Consider the following 17,109-nt stretch of genomic DNA (forward strand, 5'->3'; position numbering starts at 1 on the left):
TGTTAGGCATAGGCCTACATAATTCAGAACCCCCCTTTATCAATCTTTCATATTGAAATGCACAAGGAAATAATACTTTAACACACTGCGTGTTTGCAATGATTTCCCATTGTATCTTCTAAATGACAGTTTACTGTAGCCTACACATATTAAAAGTCCATAGGTGGCAAACAAAACTAAACATTAGAGGGAATTAACTAGGCCGTCTGTTCACACCTTCACGAGGGCACCCTTTCTCTGGAAAACAGGAGTAGGGGAAATTATGCAGTAGGAGCCTAATTTCCCCTAATGACACACTGTACTAATTTCAAACACTGAAGAGGAATGACAAAAGGTGAAGTGCTGCATATCTATGCTGTAACATTAGCAAGGCTGTGGGGTGAGAGTGTCAACCCTCATTTTCATAAACAGGCAGCCCCGGCGATGTCAAAGCTGTAGCAATTTACCACCGAACATCCCACACAGATGCCAAAGGTGCCGTCTGTGCAGGCCCATAAATAAGGCATAAGCGTTTGTGATTTGAATGAATATATACATACAGAGCAGTCCTGCAAAGTGGGCCTGCTGGCAAGGTGCTATATGTGAAGTGCTGACACGACTGGGAGGCCGAACAGCCAGGGGGACACCAGGCTGCTGATGGATGGTGGAGGAGTGCAGCTTGAGCTGCTCTTTGATTTATGGACCCTGAGTTGATTTCCAAGCGTTGATGTGGACCTTTCCGTATGAGCCCCCCCCCAAAGAGATGAAGAGGAGTGTACGCGCATGCATTTGTGAGGGTTTCTTTTGTGGGTGTGCGTGTGTGTGCATGAGTCTCTGTGTGTGTGTGTGTGTGTGTGTGTGTGTGTGTGTGTGTGTATGTATGTGTGTGTGTGAGTGTATGTGAGTGAGAAGATGAGTAAATGTGTGTGTGTGTGTGTGTATGAAAGACAGACAGAAAGGGTAAACGTGAGAAAGAGAGTTACCTCATGCAATCAGCATGTTTTATTCATTAGCAACCTCACATTTCATTCCTCTCAGTTCAATGCTATGAATAAAAGCAGGAGATAAGTGAATCTCTATATCCAGTGTATCAGCATGGCCCTGACTGGCACTGGCTGTGTGAATGTTCCAAAATACCGAGATATGTGACAACAAAGTGCTGTTCTCTATCTCCCTGCATGTCAACTGAGAAACAGCAGATATCATTTGTTTACAGGGATAAAGTGTACTGAGTCACTCAGGACAGTTATGTCAAATTCAGGTTGTAAAAACAGCATGATAGATTTTAGTCAACATTTTAGGCTTGCTGTATTGGATTTGCAAAGCTGAGGAGGTTTACTGAGTCAGCCCCCCACTATGTTCAAAAATATCTCCAATCCATTACCACCTAATCATCTCAGAATCATGTCATGAATTTTGCAGTCATCATCACCTTGACTCCATGAATGCATTGGTTAATAAGCACAGTAGAATCTGGTGATGGCTATTGAGGCTGGTGAAGGGCTCCTATAGGATGTACGTAAGCACACAGGGAGGGGGGGGGGGGGGGGCTTGCATGGGCTTGTATCAGTCCACTACACTCTCCATCACCATCAGATCAAGATAATGATCCTTCTGTGTAGACTATAGCACCTCTTTGATCTGCAGATGCCTGGTCCCAAAGGCTTTCCCTCTGCTCTGCTCCCCTCCACTGATGTCTGGCTCCAACCAGTGAACATGTCTTAGCCACAGGAACAGGCCATTGCAGAAACTAACTGACTGTTGCATGACTCACATCCCCAAAGACCTTAGCACTACCTGTTGTTTCTGTTCTAAGATTTCCTGTGTTGACATATTGGTTCATATACAGCGATTTTTGCATTGATTGCAATAGGTATTATTTGATAAGTTATGTATTTAATAATTTTTTTTCTTAGGGTATTTCTTTCTTTAAGCAGTGAAGCAGTTGGCACCCTATCATATTTGTTTTTCCTCTTTTTATTTACTTGGAAAATATGCAATGGGTAGCAGAAAAATGTAAGTTGTGTAGGCACCAAATCTTTACCATAGATTCTAAATGGATTAAATGACATAGTTTAAGGGACACTATGATAATTGCTACATTTCCACTGCTGGGGCTTAGAACAAAAATATCTGGAATGCTCCCACATTTAAATCACCCATTCGTGCCAATTATGGCAGCCACATTTTCGGCTGAAAAGTGAAAGTAAGATTAACCGGTCTGATGAACTAATCAGATTCTCACAAAAGTTGGCATAGGCTACATCATCCACAAACAAATGCAAAAGTTATTCAGGGATGTTTTCCCCTTGATTTACATAATCACTACAATATCATGGTTGTGGTTGCATGCTAAACTGACACATTGCAATCAATCAAGCAAAAAATCTGAAATGTGATGTACTTATAGAGAACCTATTCTACAGCTGTTGATTTCATCCTCCATTTCCACATCCCCTTGGATAAGCGTTTAGAGCCTCTCCACAAACCTGTCTACCATGGGTGACTGTGCCAGAATTAAAGACTTCGGGTGACTTAGCTATGGGGTTTATCAGCATTCGCAAACCTCTCCACCATGATCTCCCCAACACTTTTCCTTGTTTTTATCAAGGACATCACCCAGCATATACCAAAAAAGCATTCAAGGTGCTATCTATGCTGATGATCTTGCACTCTGATACAGCGAAGCACACATCTCAACTGCAAAAACCCAAGCACCCCCCCCCCCCAGGAGTTAGAGGCATGGAACACAAATTATAACTAGTGAAGTTGAATGAAAGTAAGACATAATTTTTACCCTCCACTCAAATCCAGAAGGTGAAGGTTAAAGTTGAAGATCATCAGGTTGATAAAAATCTAACATACATTGGGGTTTCTCCGGACTGCAGACTTGGGAACACACTGGAACTACAAGAACCAGATCAGAGCAGAATGGCCCTGATGAAGACACTTGCAGGCACTGACTGGGGCGCAGGGATGTGCTGAAAACTGAAAACATCGCCAAAACATCCAGGCGTAGGCGTGGCGGAGGGGCGGGCTTCTACCTGAAGGGATTTACTGTGCTATACTGACTGGCGGACTATATGATATCCCACTTATTAAGACTACTCGCCAAGATGAGAAAAGACGGTTCACACAATTATGTCTTTTTATATAAGGTTGTTTCTGTTTTGTGGCTGAGGGAAAATAGTTCTTCACGCAAATAAATTTTAGTTCCAGGTGTTCCATAGCAACATATTTACTTTATGACAAAGAAGCCCCGTTACAATAAGTGGGGGTGCTTGGGTACGGTTCCAAGTGTCCACGGGGACCCAGGTTCGAATGCTATCTGCAGTCATTTCCTGATCCCACCCCATTTCTTTCTCCCACTCACTTCCTGTTATTCTTCACTTTCCTATCTGAATAAAGGCAAAAGCCCCAGAAATATACTTTAAAAGGAATGCTTGGGTCCTGATAATCAGCATTTAAGGCTATATTTTTTCTGCACTATGCTGCTGCATTTATCTATATCTTTCTCCTGTTTCTTTCTCATGCATATCTTTTATGAACTAACATTTGTCGTTGGTAGTATTTCTCAGCATTCCTCTTATCTATGCAGTCCTCTATTTCATCAGTCCTTTTTAGGAAAAAGAAAGGCTATTGTTTTGATAAAGATGCATTTTGCAGATTAAAAGGTTCCACACTGAAGAATGTGAAACTTTATTAAATACAGTTAACCAAAATTATTATAACTCTCCCTTTTATTATTATTTGATTTAATCCAGTAATTCATATTATGATATTTACTGTTTACTGAAAGGAATACCTAAACTAAAAATGTCAGTGATCCAAAGGGCATTAACCCACCATGGGACACTAAATTCACCCTTTTATTCTTAATATCACATTCAGAAGTTGGTTAAATTCAAACTAAAATCTAAAAAACGGAAACTTCTCTATCTGAATGGAATAATGAGTTTTAGAAAACTCGCCACCATTATATTAAGACATAGACATGAACGTCCAGTGGAAGTTAGTTTATTTCCCATTGTTGTGATTCAGAGCATGAACTCTCTCCCCCTCTTTTCTGAGGCAATATGCTGTGTTGTTTCAAATTCTTTTGACAGCTTGTAATGCTTAGTTGTTACGCTGTCACTCCAAGCCATGCTCCCAGGAAAAAAAAAATGACAGCAGTGACCATCACTGTTTTTCCCCCATGGCTGATTTGAGCCCTCTGTGAACTCCCATTATCCCTCGCCCGTGAGTGTAGCTCTCTTAGTCAGCACACTGGCCTGGCTGTTCTTACCCCGAGGCAAAGTGAAGTTCAGCCCATGGTACATTACACAGGGCACAGGACCCACCGACAAAGCACCACATGAGATGGTTCTCCAAAGCACCGTAATCAAACACAGCGAGCAGAGCAGAGCAATGTTGAGGCAGGAGTGTGTTTTTTGTGTGAGGAGTGAGTCCACACCTCAGGGAAAATAGATGGCTGTGCAGAGCAAGTCAGACTGTTCCGAAACGGGGCAGACTTCATGAGGGCAGAACTGTTTCCTTTTTATTCTAATAGTTGTCAGGCAGGCAGGCTTCAACACAGCCTTGCTGTGTGTTTCTGGCTCTCCTGCTGACGATTAACTGAGGAAAACTTGGATCCCCAGCTTGTGCACATGTAGCCTATTAAACAGCACAGTTAGTGCTATATAAAATTTTATGTTTGCAGTTGGTGTTGTTTTAAGGGGGAAATTGTCTAATTTGCTGTTTAGCGATGCCTAATTCAGGCATATCAGATTATCTTGCTTTGTGGAGTATACTGAACATATTTAGCAGATGCCACAAATCCCCACAGCAGGTGTCAAGTATAATCATGATGCCGCTTGCAAAATAAATTCTGTTACAAGTTACATTTTGGCACAGCCTTTAGTTTGACTGAACATTTTGTTGCCAGCTATACTGTAGGGTCAACCTAGCCATATGCTGGAGGACCAGATATTGGAATATAATGATATTGAAGGGATTGATTGCACCAAATGACTACCACACACCCAGTATGTTCATGAAGCTAAATAGAAAACCTGTCAACTCCAACATCCTTTCAGTAGAATTATATGAGGCTGGTGCTGTCTGGAAGTGCTTCAGGGAGAAATTCATCATTCTGCAGCTACATATTTCTCACAAGAGAATGGTGAAATTGAACAGTTCAACTGCATACATTATTTCCAAGATGCCGCTTTTGTATAAAGAAGTAGCTTGTACTCAATTTACATCTCAACTACTTTGCAAAATGTAATTATTCATTAATAATGAAAACTTGAGACTTTTACTGACATTGAATTTGAACTTGTATTCAGTATAAGTCTTGTACACCTTGCAGTTCCTGTCATACCCCCCCCCCCCCCCCCCCTTGCATCTTTGTTGTGGAGGCAAGGACAGCAATACCCTTATGTATCCAGTAAATAATTTGTCATGGGTAATCTCTATACACTAATTGAAAAATAAACTAGAATATTCTCCATAATGAGCCAAACTGTCTGAAGAATTCCATGCATTCTCTCTCACCATCTGTTTAAAAAAGTTCTGGGGATCATCAGGTTTCCAGGGTAGGCTAACTCAAAACTCTAAGGGGACGACTACTCTACGAAAATATTGACAGTACAGCTATGCTGTGTTACCTAGAGGGGATTTGCTTTGAGCTTTTGATATAGTGAACCGAAAGCTTCTTTGTTCTTCTGTTCTCAACAGACTCAGTGGAAGCTCTTCAAGAAGGAAAAAAAGTAGCATTCAGCAATAACAAAGGAAATCTCTTAATTAAAAGTCTGAAATTATGAATGCTGTCCAGCTGTGAAGGTAAGGCTCCTCTAAGGAGCATTAGCTCCCGGTTGTCTCCAGTGCTATTTATTATTGAGGGCTGAGTTATCACATTAATGGCAATTACCAGTAAAAGGCTTGCAAAAAGTGCCAAAGCTTTATAACTGTGCATACAATGTCTATTAAGCAGAGAAAATAATGAGGAAAAATATGGGGTTTTATAAGACAGACCTTTAATGTCAGTTTGGAAGGACAACGTATGCTATTCTGGATAACTGTGAGACCTGGTTTAAACATTCAAGGACTGAGAAAATTAACAGATTTTCAAGAGCATTTGGGTTGTATAGATTTTTCCCTGAGACGCCTGAACTGACAACAGCTATTTGCGTCATCCGCACACTGTTTCCTTGTGCAATGTCAAATAAGGCACAAACAAAAGCTGAGGAGCGCCATGGTGTTTTATTGAGGAATTCCCCACTGCATCCTTTGAAGTACAGTAAGTCTCAATAATGGGTTGAAAATAGCTTATTGTATAAATAGAACAATCGGAAGAGACCGTGACCTCAATGTGAAATAAGTCAACTACATACTGAACTCACAAAACTTTGTCACTGCACACTCCTCTGTAACGTAGCGAGGTACATGGCATAGTCGGTAGTCTTTTGAAGAACAGAGACAGCGACAGGGCCTTTGATAAGTGGCAGCTTCACGTCTAGGTGCCACCAACACTTGAGTTGTGGGCTGTTTGATTAGTAGTGCCAGGGAATTCTCTTAGATCTTCCTCCCTCGTCAAAACAAAGTTTTTTAACTAATGCGGGGGAGTCAGCTGACAAGGTGTGAATGCAGAGAGCTTGAAATCAGAGTAAGGTGAGAGTATATGCGAGTTTGGCTCAAATAATATCTGTTTGTCAAGAAGGTATTATTCACACTTAATGATCTCAAGTAAATATGATTTTTATTACCATTTACACCCTAAATCATTCTCAGACAATTAGGATCTCATAATACACATGGGAGAAAAAAATGGTCTCAGCTACACATAGCCTGTTGAAGATGAAAACTTGCTCTTTTTTTAGAAAACAACAGTGTGCTCTCTGTTTTTAAGAAAGAAAATCCTTTGATAAAGCCCCTGGATAAATCACACCAGTATGCATGGATCAATTATTAAAAGTTTTTTTAAGGATGAGAAGTGTGATATCTTCATAAAATTCAAAGTATATGCCCTCACTGCTTAAGGGGAGTATTCCTTGAAAGTAATTTGTGTGACAAAAAACTCTCTGAGCGCATGCGACACGCTGACAGTGCCTCCCTATTTTACATTAGCCTAGACAAGTCATAATGCATAAGGAACCTTTCCTAGGTTGTGCTGATTTTGCATGGTAAGGACCCTTTATCTAGTTTGGCAGAATAAGATCAGTTGAACACAGGGAGCAGTCCTGCTGTTCACCCGCATTGTGAAAGTGGCTGCCGGCGTTCCTTGGGGAGGTAATTAAACCGCCCCTCAAAGCTGACACCGCACAAACAATTCAGCAGGCACCCAACACGTCACGTTTTTGTACAGCAAGACCTTGACTATTTAAAAAAAGCACTCCATACTGTAATGCAGTCTTCAAATCTTGTGACCTTGGAGGTCTTCCCAGTATTTCTGCTGCATTGCTTGCTATTCACAATGGATAACCCTCATCATTGATACTCCCAGTGATGAGACTGCATTAGTACGCAAAAATATGTGATAAGCTGTGCTAATGAGAAATGTGAAACATATGCATGGACTGAAATATGTGGATTTGATTGAATAATTCATAATTGCAAGTGATTCATTTTAATAAACGTATTCAGCAAATTTCTATCACCACAAGTCACTAATTCAAATGCTCCTGGGTACATTAACTATGCATATTACCACAGTGTGGGTTCGCAACCCAGTCTTAAGTAAGTGGGATGCTTAGACATGGCTTGTAAAGTTCTGTAAAAAACACAGAACTTTTGGGGGCGCTGTAGTGCAACTGGTTACAGTGTCCGTACCACATTTGGGTCCACGTGCCCTCGGGGACACAGGTTCGAGTCCGACCCGGGTCATTTTCTGGTCCCACCCATCTCTCCCTCCCATTTGCTTCCTGTCACTCTCTTCACTATCCTATCAGCTTAAAGGCATAAAAGCAAAAAAAAAAAAAACATAAAAAAACAAAGAACTTTTTAAAAAATTTGTCAGGGAATTCACGATTTCATGTCAGAACCCGTCAAACATAATGATAGCTTAATAGCAATTTTTGTTTATCATTTCTCTAGACTATTTACATTTAATAATGGCATGTGACACCAACATGTCATCTGTCAGTGACTGAACACACATATCCTGTCGGTCTGAATTGCCAGATCCTTTCCCTTCATCACTCATTCCCACAAACTCTCTGACCTTGAAAATAGTCTTTTCAGAAAGCCAGAATAGTGACTGAAAATGTTTTTGCTGTGCTGTTCCCTGTCTAAAATAAACCGGTTAGGTCTCCTATGCAGGCCATGCAGGCACCTAATCTTAAATCTTACACTGCCAGATTTTATATGCAACATGCATTTTGACCCCTTCACGTCAGCTTAGATCAGGTCAAACCAAGCATCAGGTAAACCAGTGGATCCTGGACCCAGTGCTCTTGGGCTCATGACTCACCTACGCCTCATCAACACCATTCATGAGGCAATCAGTCTCTCCCCTCTGCTCTTAAAGCCCACGGCCCTGCATCACCCCCCCCCCCCCCCTGCCCTGTTATCAGCAGCCTGCTGTTTGACCCCTTTCTTACTCCCCTTTCTGCTCAGCACAGCTCTCGTATCCTTCCTAACTATCTTTAACGAAAATATTATTTGATATATTGAAAGAAAAAAAGCTTTATTTGTGTGCTGGTAATTTTTAATGATCCCCATAGGTGTATGATTGTACTGCTTTCATGGGAGCTTGGTCCTCTCTGTATGAGAGCTCAGCTCCCACTGGCTCCCACGTCATTCGAATGCTGCCCCCTCGGCCCTGCCATCAGCTGCCTTCTCCTTGATTCTTCTCCTGCTCCCCTCTCTGCTCTGTACAGCTCTGTGTCGTATCCTCCTATCCGCCACTTAAGGGGCTCACCCTCTCTCAGCTGCCCAACACCCCCACCCCTCCTGTTACGAATTCATGCTCACCCATCCTCTCCAGCTAGCAGTTATGTCCCTGGCTTTCCTTGACCCCCCCACCCCAACCCCACCGCCTCTCATTTCCTTTCAAAAGGAGCCATGCCTAATGCAGTGTCTCTCCATCACATCTAGTGCCTATTCATGCCAACATCCAGCTCGCCGCACCTGTTTCTAATCCTCCAGGGGGGGCTGCGCCCTCCATTCGACCCAAGAGGAGCACGGCCAAGGCTAGCGCCCTCCCTCCGCCACCGCGGCCACAGCGACTTATCTCCCTCCTTCATCTTCTATGCTCCTGCCAACGAGCCTCCAGCGCTGATTCCTGCCTTTAAGAGGTTCATCCTCACGAGTGCAGATGCTGATCTCCCCCTGCTCCGCTGCCTGCGCACATCCACACTTCATCTGCACACGTCTTCGCACAGACGAGCGGCACAATCCCTGGGAGGTGTGTCAGGACCCTGATCAGAGACTGTGGAACTGTGAGAGCTTTGCAACACCAGTAGCCAAGTGGCCAAGAGCTAATACGAATGGCATTTGTGGAATCTTGTGCCATAGAAATCCTACCGATTCAGAGGAATGGGAGGGGAGCAGTGTGTTTGAAGAGCATGGTATGTTTACGTATACTCTCTCATCCTAAAGCACAGAGGAGAGAATCTATGGGGGCATTGGTGCAATTGTCGCATTATCTCTAGATTTTCTTATTCGTACAATCCCAGTGAAACATTATTGAAACACTGGTCAAAGACCTGGCCAAACATGATTTGTCTAAAGCTTTCATGGAATAAATGATTGGCACCATAACACCATGGCAAATAATCCTGGAGAACATTGCATATATACATTTATATGAGAAATTGTTTCTGAAGCAAGAGAATGCACATTCTTTGGATTCGTAGCTGCTGGCAACGCCATGGCAAGCTCATCTCAACATTTTTCATGTTGTCTGCAGTACACTGACTCAATCTGGAGTACAGTACCACTGGAGTGTTTACCTTGGGTACAATCACCATGGTTCCCTCATGGAGACATTTCAGGTCAGCACTGTGAATGATACAATTACGCACATCCCCCATGCAGTTGAATGACGTCAAGGTGTCGGTGTTGATGGCATTAGCCGCTTCTGATCATTCTGGTGTCCAGACCAAAGTGAAACATCGGTGTCCTACTGTATGTTCATTGCAGCAATCATGCACTAAATTTGATTATGCAAGAAGCAGCCAAGGATGTGCACTTGGCAGCAAAGGCACATAATTACATTCAGGCAGTTCCAGTCTGCAGCCAAGCAGAGGTGGGCTGTGAGCACAAAAGCTCCCAAACTGATTTTTTCTCAACACACACACAGTCCTTTTGGAGACACTGAATGTGTTAGCTGACTACAAACCTTGCTTGGTGATATTTGCATCAGCAGGTCCCCCATAAAACTCCAACATAAACATGTAAATGCCAAGGGCACACAGGATTATAGTGGTGCCCTCAGAGGACATATGCAACTCTCTGGAAGAAGGCACGTTCATGAAGAAGCTCCATGATGGGGTCGACAGATACCTGAGCTATCAGGAACCAGCAGAATTCAAAGTTCCCTCTCGAGAACTGCCTACAGTGGAGCAGGCAGAACCTGCAATGAGGACATGTGTTTATTCAGACTGTGAAGTTAGAAGACTAACCATTTATTCAATAAAAACAAACAAGAAAGGCACTCAGAGAGTGATACCTTCGACAAGGCCAAATTTCTATCTTGCAAGTGAAAAATAATTTTTGTGTCTGTCCTTTGATTTGGATTCGCTCTAACATTTAATGGGTTCTTCTTTGGCCTATGCTATAACCTTCCACCAAGTATAATGGAAATTTGGTCAGTAGTTTTTTCTGTAATCCTGCTGACAAACAGACAGGCAGACAACCCACACCAAAAACACCTGGTAAAAATAATGAACAGTCTGGGGTGGTAAACAGCCACTCTGTCAGCCCGACCCAGACTCGCATGTGTAGGAAACCTATACACTTTTGGATGACATTGCCAGAAATAAAGGATTCAACTTAATCACAAATATTGCAAGTTTTATTGGAAGCCTGAGTGCATCCACAAACGGGGGGACGTTTGAGAGAGGCTGTTGTCTACACTTTATCGACAAATGGCTTGGCCATGGGGTGCCTTGCAGCACATCTCAATACAAGGCCATGTTCAAGATATTCAATTAAGTTAGGACATACTGTACTGCTAAGCTATTGCCACTGGGATCTTATTGAGTCAGTGAGAGTGATTACACAGAGAGTTCACAGCTCAGGCTTTGGGGTCTGTGTATTAATAAATAAGCATAAGTTCAAGATTGGTTATGATTACATCCTGTAGATAAAATGAAGAGCAAGGATAAACAACCATTGCATCCAATTAAATGAAACCTGAATGCAGTCTGAATGTAGTAACATGTTCAGTAACATTTCATGAGATATTTAATACTTACTCTCTAGCTCTAAAAACCACATTCACACACTATCTGATCAGAGGGGTAAAACAATCATTATTCCCAAACCTCAGACTAAGCACAGGATAATCACTTTTAAGACCATACTGACGTCATGACAGGTGATTGTCAGAGCTAGGGGAGAATCAGCCTGCAAATCAGGCGTATTATGCTGACAACCAAGCTTTAATCATTACTCTAGCCAAGCTTTAATCATTACTCACTAGAGCAGAGCTAAGAAACTGGAAATATCAGGTTATGCAAAACTGCTTCGTCATTACAATTACAATGGCATTGGTCAGTAAATCAGTCATTCATGCATTCATTACCCCTAACAAATGGATGACTTACTTCCATCTTTGGTAAAATATGTGAAAACATTTTTGTTTTTGTTGCTTTTCAGTGCTTTCCTCCTCTACCCTGGAGCTCTGTCCTGATGTTTGGGCTTCTCACCAGTCTCCTCCATCCAGTAGGATCTGAGAGAGAGAAACCTCGAATCTCAGTCCTCAACAGGCCCCTGCCAGAGAGTTATAAGATTCCTCCTTTAGCAATCTGATGGCTTATGCATTGTAATGCACAATGCTTGTAACATTGCTTTCTTGGGTTAAATTGTTAATGCCATTGCTGTCTCCTGGGTCTTTCCTTGGATCTGCATTACCTCTGACTCCATCCCCAAGGCCAGGTACTTTCAACCCTTCAGCCATGCAAAAGCCTTTGTCGAATGGATTTTTTTCCCCACAGTGTTCCTGACATACGGCTTGCTTTGGAACAGCTCACACCATTGTTGATAACACCAGTTGTTCAGAAATGACCACCTCAGAGAGGAGAGATGTGTGTGAATTACTGGAAAGAATTGGATCCGATACACTTGCATGACTTTATAAGGCTGCTGATATGGACAAGATGAAACCGGCTGCTGGAAAAGAAATGTGAATATACACATGACATGACATGTCCATCAAGGATTGTGTAAAATGTAAAAAAAATAAAATGTACAAAAATAAAATGCCACAACAGAGTAGAGTGAAATCTGACCCAAAAATCTTTTTAAAAAGACATTTATTGTGATTAATCGCATCTCGTATGTATTGTATTTCCATTTGTAATTGTAAAGTGATAGCCTGACGAGCCAGACCCACATTAAAATGTAGGGTCTGGGCACTCACCGTTCGCAGTGCTCAGTCCGAGGGGCGGGATAATCGGTTGTCTTTCAAATTCCCTCTGCACGCAATAGGACAGCACTGAGTCCCATGCGTTTTCCCACCAGCGGAGCTAGTTGGCTAGTTCAAACTTTTGCCAACTTAAAACAAGCTTAACTCGTGTCACACTGTTGGCCAACAGCAACATCCATCTTCTTTGTTTTCAAGTAGCAGGGAATTCAAGCCAAACCGTTGCAACTCTGCCATCAATCATTATGTTAAGCCCGCCTAACGACTCTATACACGATTTGATTGGCCTGATAGAAGTATAATTTTTCGAGCTCACAAGCCAACGGAAAGTTGCTAGACTAGCCCTGGAAGCAAATGTAATTTGCTGCCGCTAGGGTGCGTCTAGATTTCTAGGCTAGTAAAATGATGGAAATAGTGGAATATAGTGGAAACAGTGAGATATGAATATCACTGACGAGACAAATAATGGCTTCAGCAAAATTTCAGATTTCCACTTATTGCAGTATGCAGTGTTGCAGGAAATTCCTAGAGTTTTCCAAAGGAAAGCAGTAATTATCCACTTCATTATGGTGCTCATAATGCTGAAAAAACAGACATTTTCTAATCATTTACAAGCATTTACCATCAGCGAATGTGCTAATGCATAATGACAAGGCTTCCGTTCTCAAGGGCCTGTTTGCCTGACTGTGCACCAGTCATTCAGCAAAAGGTCAGTGAAGAGGTTAAATTAGACCCTTCAGCCATCTATGGTACAATAACATATCACATATCACTAATTAAGAACAGTGGGTGAAAGCGACATTTACTATACTTCATAATCACAGGACGAAATACATAAAAAATGCATGCATTTTAAGGAAAACAGCCTAAGCAATATTATCTCATATGTAATGCAAATGTTTGCATGCAAACGCAAACTCTCTCCACTTGGGGCACAGCAACAGACAATGACCTCTTGAATTAGAAGAAGAAAAAAGAAATCACTTATAATATACACTTTTAATCAATAATCATTTTGGACATTAAACTAACATTTTACAAAGTACAATATTAGATCAAATTAACATCTGGTTATCTCAAAGATCTCCATTACAGGTAATTTGAACAAGGTAACTTAATTGCCAGCTTTTGAAATCTTCACCTAATAAACAATATACAACAGTAAACAAAAATGACTCCTTAGAAATGCATCTAATTAGTGACTAGCTTGTTCAGTATAATCACCACAACATTCATCATACAGGCCTATGTAGATACACTGTAATTATTGTGTAATCACTCGTAGGATAATTTTCCTCTAAAAAAAAACAAGCTTGCTTTTGCTTTTTGTTGGCCATATCTCTTGATATGACTAACATTTAGGCATCTAGGTGATACATTAGCCTTGTTTTTCATTCAGGTGAAATTTTTGTGAAAAAATGTGTTTTGGTAGAATATATTTTAAAGAAATAAAACCTGAAATGACCACCTCAGAGTAAGCCATGGGCAACAAAAAAAGGAAATGAATAAAACACATTTATAAGGTAATTAAATATTGTTATAAAAACACATCCACAAAGACAGTAGAATCATACAATAACAACCACCCACCCTAAGGCCACCCAGATCCACTTTTTGTACAATCACACTAACTAACAACATGATTCAGAGCTCTCAACAGCAGCAAGAGGGAACGCTAATGTTATAAAATTACTCTTCAATGAATAACATGGCTGGAACTAATTGTTTGTTTTCACACGTCGTCTAGGTCAGAGGGATTGCAAATAAACTGAACCATGCTGTGAGACCCCAGGAGCAACACGTGCCAGCCTGCATGTGCCTTCACCGTGTCTTTCACCCGTGGGGCTTAAAGAGCAGCCATTACGCTGTTTCATGCCTCCTGAGCAGATCAGGAGAGCTCCGATAGCAGCAGCACTGGCAGGGTCCCTGGAAAATGGTGTGTGTGTTTGTAACCTCTCATTCCCCAGTGGTCTATAAGTAATTTAATCCACAAAATAAACGTTAGCATTTGCAAGCATGGCTGAATCCAGTTACAGTGTGTTGTTTTTGTCAGATTTGAGCATAATCTTTAGGCTGAGGAACAGTTGCTTTACATTCATTATGTAAAGGTTTTGAGTAATCAGTTCTGCCACTGTGGTAACAGCAGCCTATTGGGGTGGAGTCAGGAAGTATATCCCTGACTTTTCATCTTATCCCCTCTTTTTTCATCAGTGTCTATAGATGTTTTTTAAAGGCTGCATTGCTAGTGTGTGATTCATCAATACTGTGGAGGTCCAATTAAAGCTCTGTAAATTCTTTGTATTTCAAATAGACAGAAAGGTAGAACCTCCAATGGCTAGTCAACATTTTAGTTCATGTGTTTATGTTCAATGAACACTCTCAAGGGCACCCAGTAATGCTGATTGCATTTCCTGTGTGTGTCAGGGAGCGAAGTGGTGAAGTGATGGCTCCAGATTAAAGCGTGGAGGTGGGGAGAGGACTTCATTAAATCATTGACGCACCCCTCCCTCAACAAAACTGCATTAGACTTGAGGATGCCAAGCTCCAAACCCTCCCAAGCACCATCTGCTTTCAAAGCCAATCTGGTGAGCCTTTTTCATACTTTCTTTGGCAAAATGTTCCCCTTCCTTCCAAATCAGTACAGAGTGAATTCCTACATGATCAGATACAGGGCAATACAATTCATGGTATGTCAGTCTCTTCTCCACAGTTGCTCACATAGGCCGCCGTCTACCGCCTTTACACATGAGCTGTTGATTGGCTAATAATGACAGAACTGGTAGCATTCTGCTGCTCTTTTTTATTACATGCCTAGAAGAACAGAATGCCATGTTAGACACAGGATGAGAGATATTGATATATGTATTTATGAGTTTTGGTTGCCAGAGCCAAGACACCGATTTAAGGATTCAAGGATGTTACTAAAATGCTGAAGCATTGTTTTGAGGGTTTGTTCTCTCAGAAGGCCTCAATTTTACCTTGAAAAATGTTGTGTTACATACACAAAGTATCACCTGAGGTTGGGGGCTTATTCTGATGGAAGAGGCTTTCAAATTGATTTGATTAGAAACATTTTTATGTATTCAGTTCTTCAGGGAGATGTGAAAGCTTTTTGCAAACTCAATTTTCTGTTCAAAATTCTCCCCTTTGCATGGAAGCAGTTGCCCAGGAGAATGATGGCTCTAGCCATTTTAGGATAATTATTTTTTTAAAAAGCTGTAGGCCAGAGTAAAATGATATTAGTAACATATAGTAAAATTAAAATAGCAGAGAATGATTGCAATTCTCGAAAGTACTGTTGACACCAAATATGATGGGACTCTCTTTTGTAAAATGAAAGCTTTTTTTGTCTTGTTTGAATTGTTGGTCTAACCATGAGATATACTGCTTTCAATATTGGAAAAAATGTGGAGCTAATTCAAATTTTATAATGGATGACAAACCAAGGAGAATGTGTTGAAGAATCAGTTTTGGGAAACGTATTGGTCACATAGTTAACATTCTCTATACCATCATGTAATTAAGTAAAAATATGTTGTCATACATATGTTTACACATATGGTGAAATGCTTGGTTTTGTACTATTAACTGTCCAGTAAATAGGAATGAGGTATCTGAAACTGTCAAATAATATTTGCGATTCAGCTCATTCAAATTTGGCCAAATTCAGCCTGCAAAGAAGCATTAAGCATGGCTTAGGGCACTAAAAGCCCTGTAAGCATAGCTTCCGATTGTAATTCTGTTGAATCTTGTTGTAGAGCTAAAACAGTAGCATGCTTTTAAAGGGAACCAAAGTTCCCATTTCCCCAGTGACAAGAAGAAAATGTTTTTTTGCTATAATTATCCTACTTCTATTGCCCAGGATTAATTGCCCAGGGATTAATGTGGGATAATATATAGAACACCGGTCATTATCGGGAAAATAAGTCCCAACAGGGCGAACCTGTTGATCAACCGTTGCTAAGTATATCAGACCGCCGTCAAGGAAAATTGTTTTTTTGCTTCTAATTCACGTCTTTCAAATCACTCTGCAATTAGTTCAGTCACTTCTTGCATTGGAACTTCATTCAAAAGTGAAAGTTGACGGTTGATCACGTTTTTTTTTTTTTTCATTTTGGCAAGTAGTCTTGTAATAAGCGGGATAATGTATAGAATGCTGGTCATTATCCGAAAATAAGTCCCTTCAGGAGGAAGCAATTAAGACCCCTTGGCTGAGCGTCGGGGTCCTGTTCGTCCTGTTGGGACTTATTTTCTGATAATGACCGGCGTTCTATACATTATCTCTTACTTATCAGACCTCCGAACGTTGGGAAGGCCAATTCAAGTGAATGGAGCATTCTGCATTATGAAGAGCCATGTAATAATAATAGTTATTAAATTTAAGATCAGCCATTTCTTAGGAATTAGTAAATGAAAGACTTGTTTGAAAAAAAAAAACTTATTGGTTACACTATTGGTATTCATTCAGCACAGATGTAATTATCAGTCATTAACAAAAGTAGCTTGATGGAAATGTCCATTTGATGGAAAAGTGAAGCTGCATATTGGAGCCCTATCATTTA

This window comes from Alosa sapidissima, chromosome 14 (assembly GCF_018492685.1).
Source record: "Alosa sapidissima isolate fAloSap1 chromosome 14, fAloSap1.pri, whole genome shotgun sequence".
In the NCBI taxonomy this organism is placed as follows: Eukaryota; Metazoa; Chordata; class Actinopteri; order Clupeiformes; family Clupeidae; genus Alosa; species Alosa sapidissima.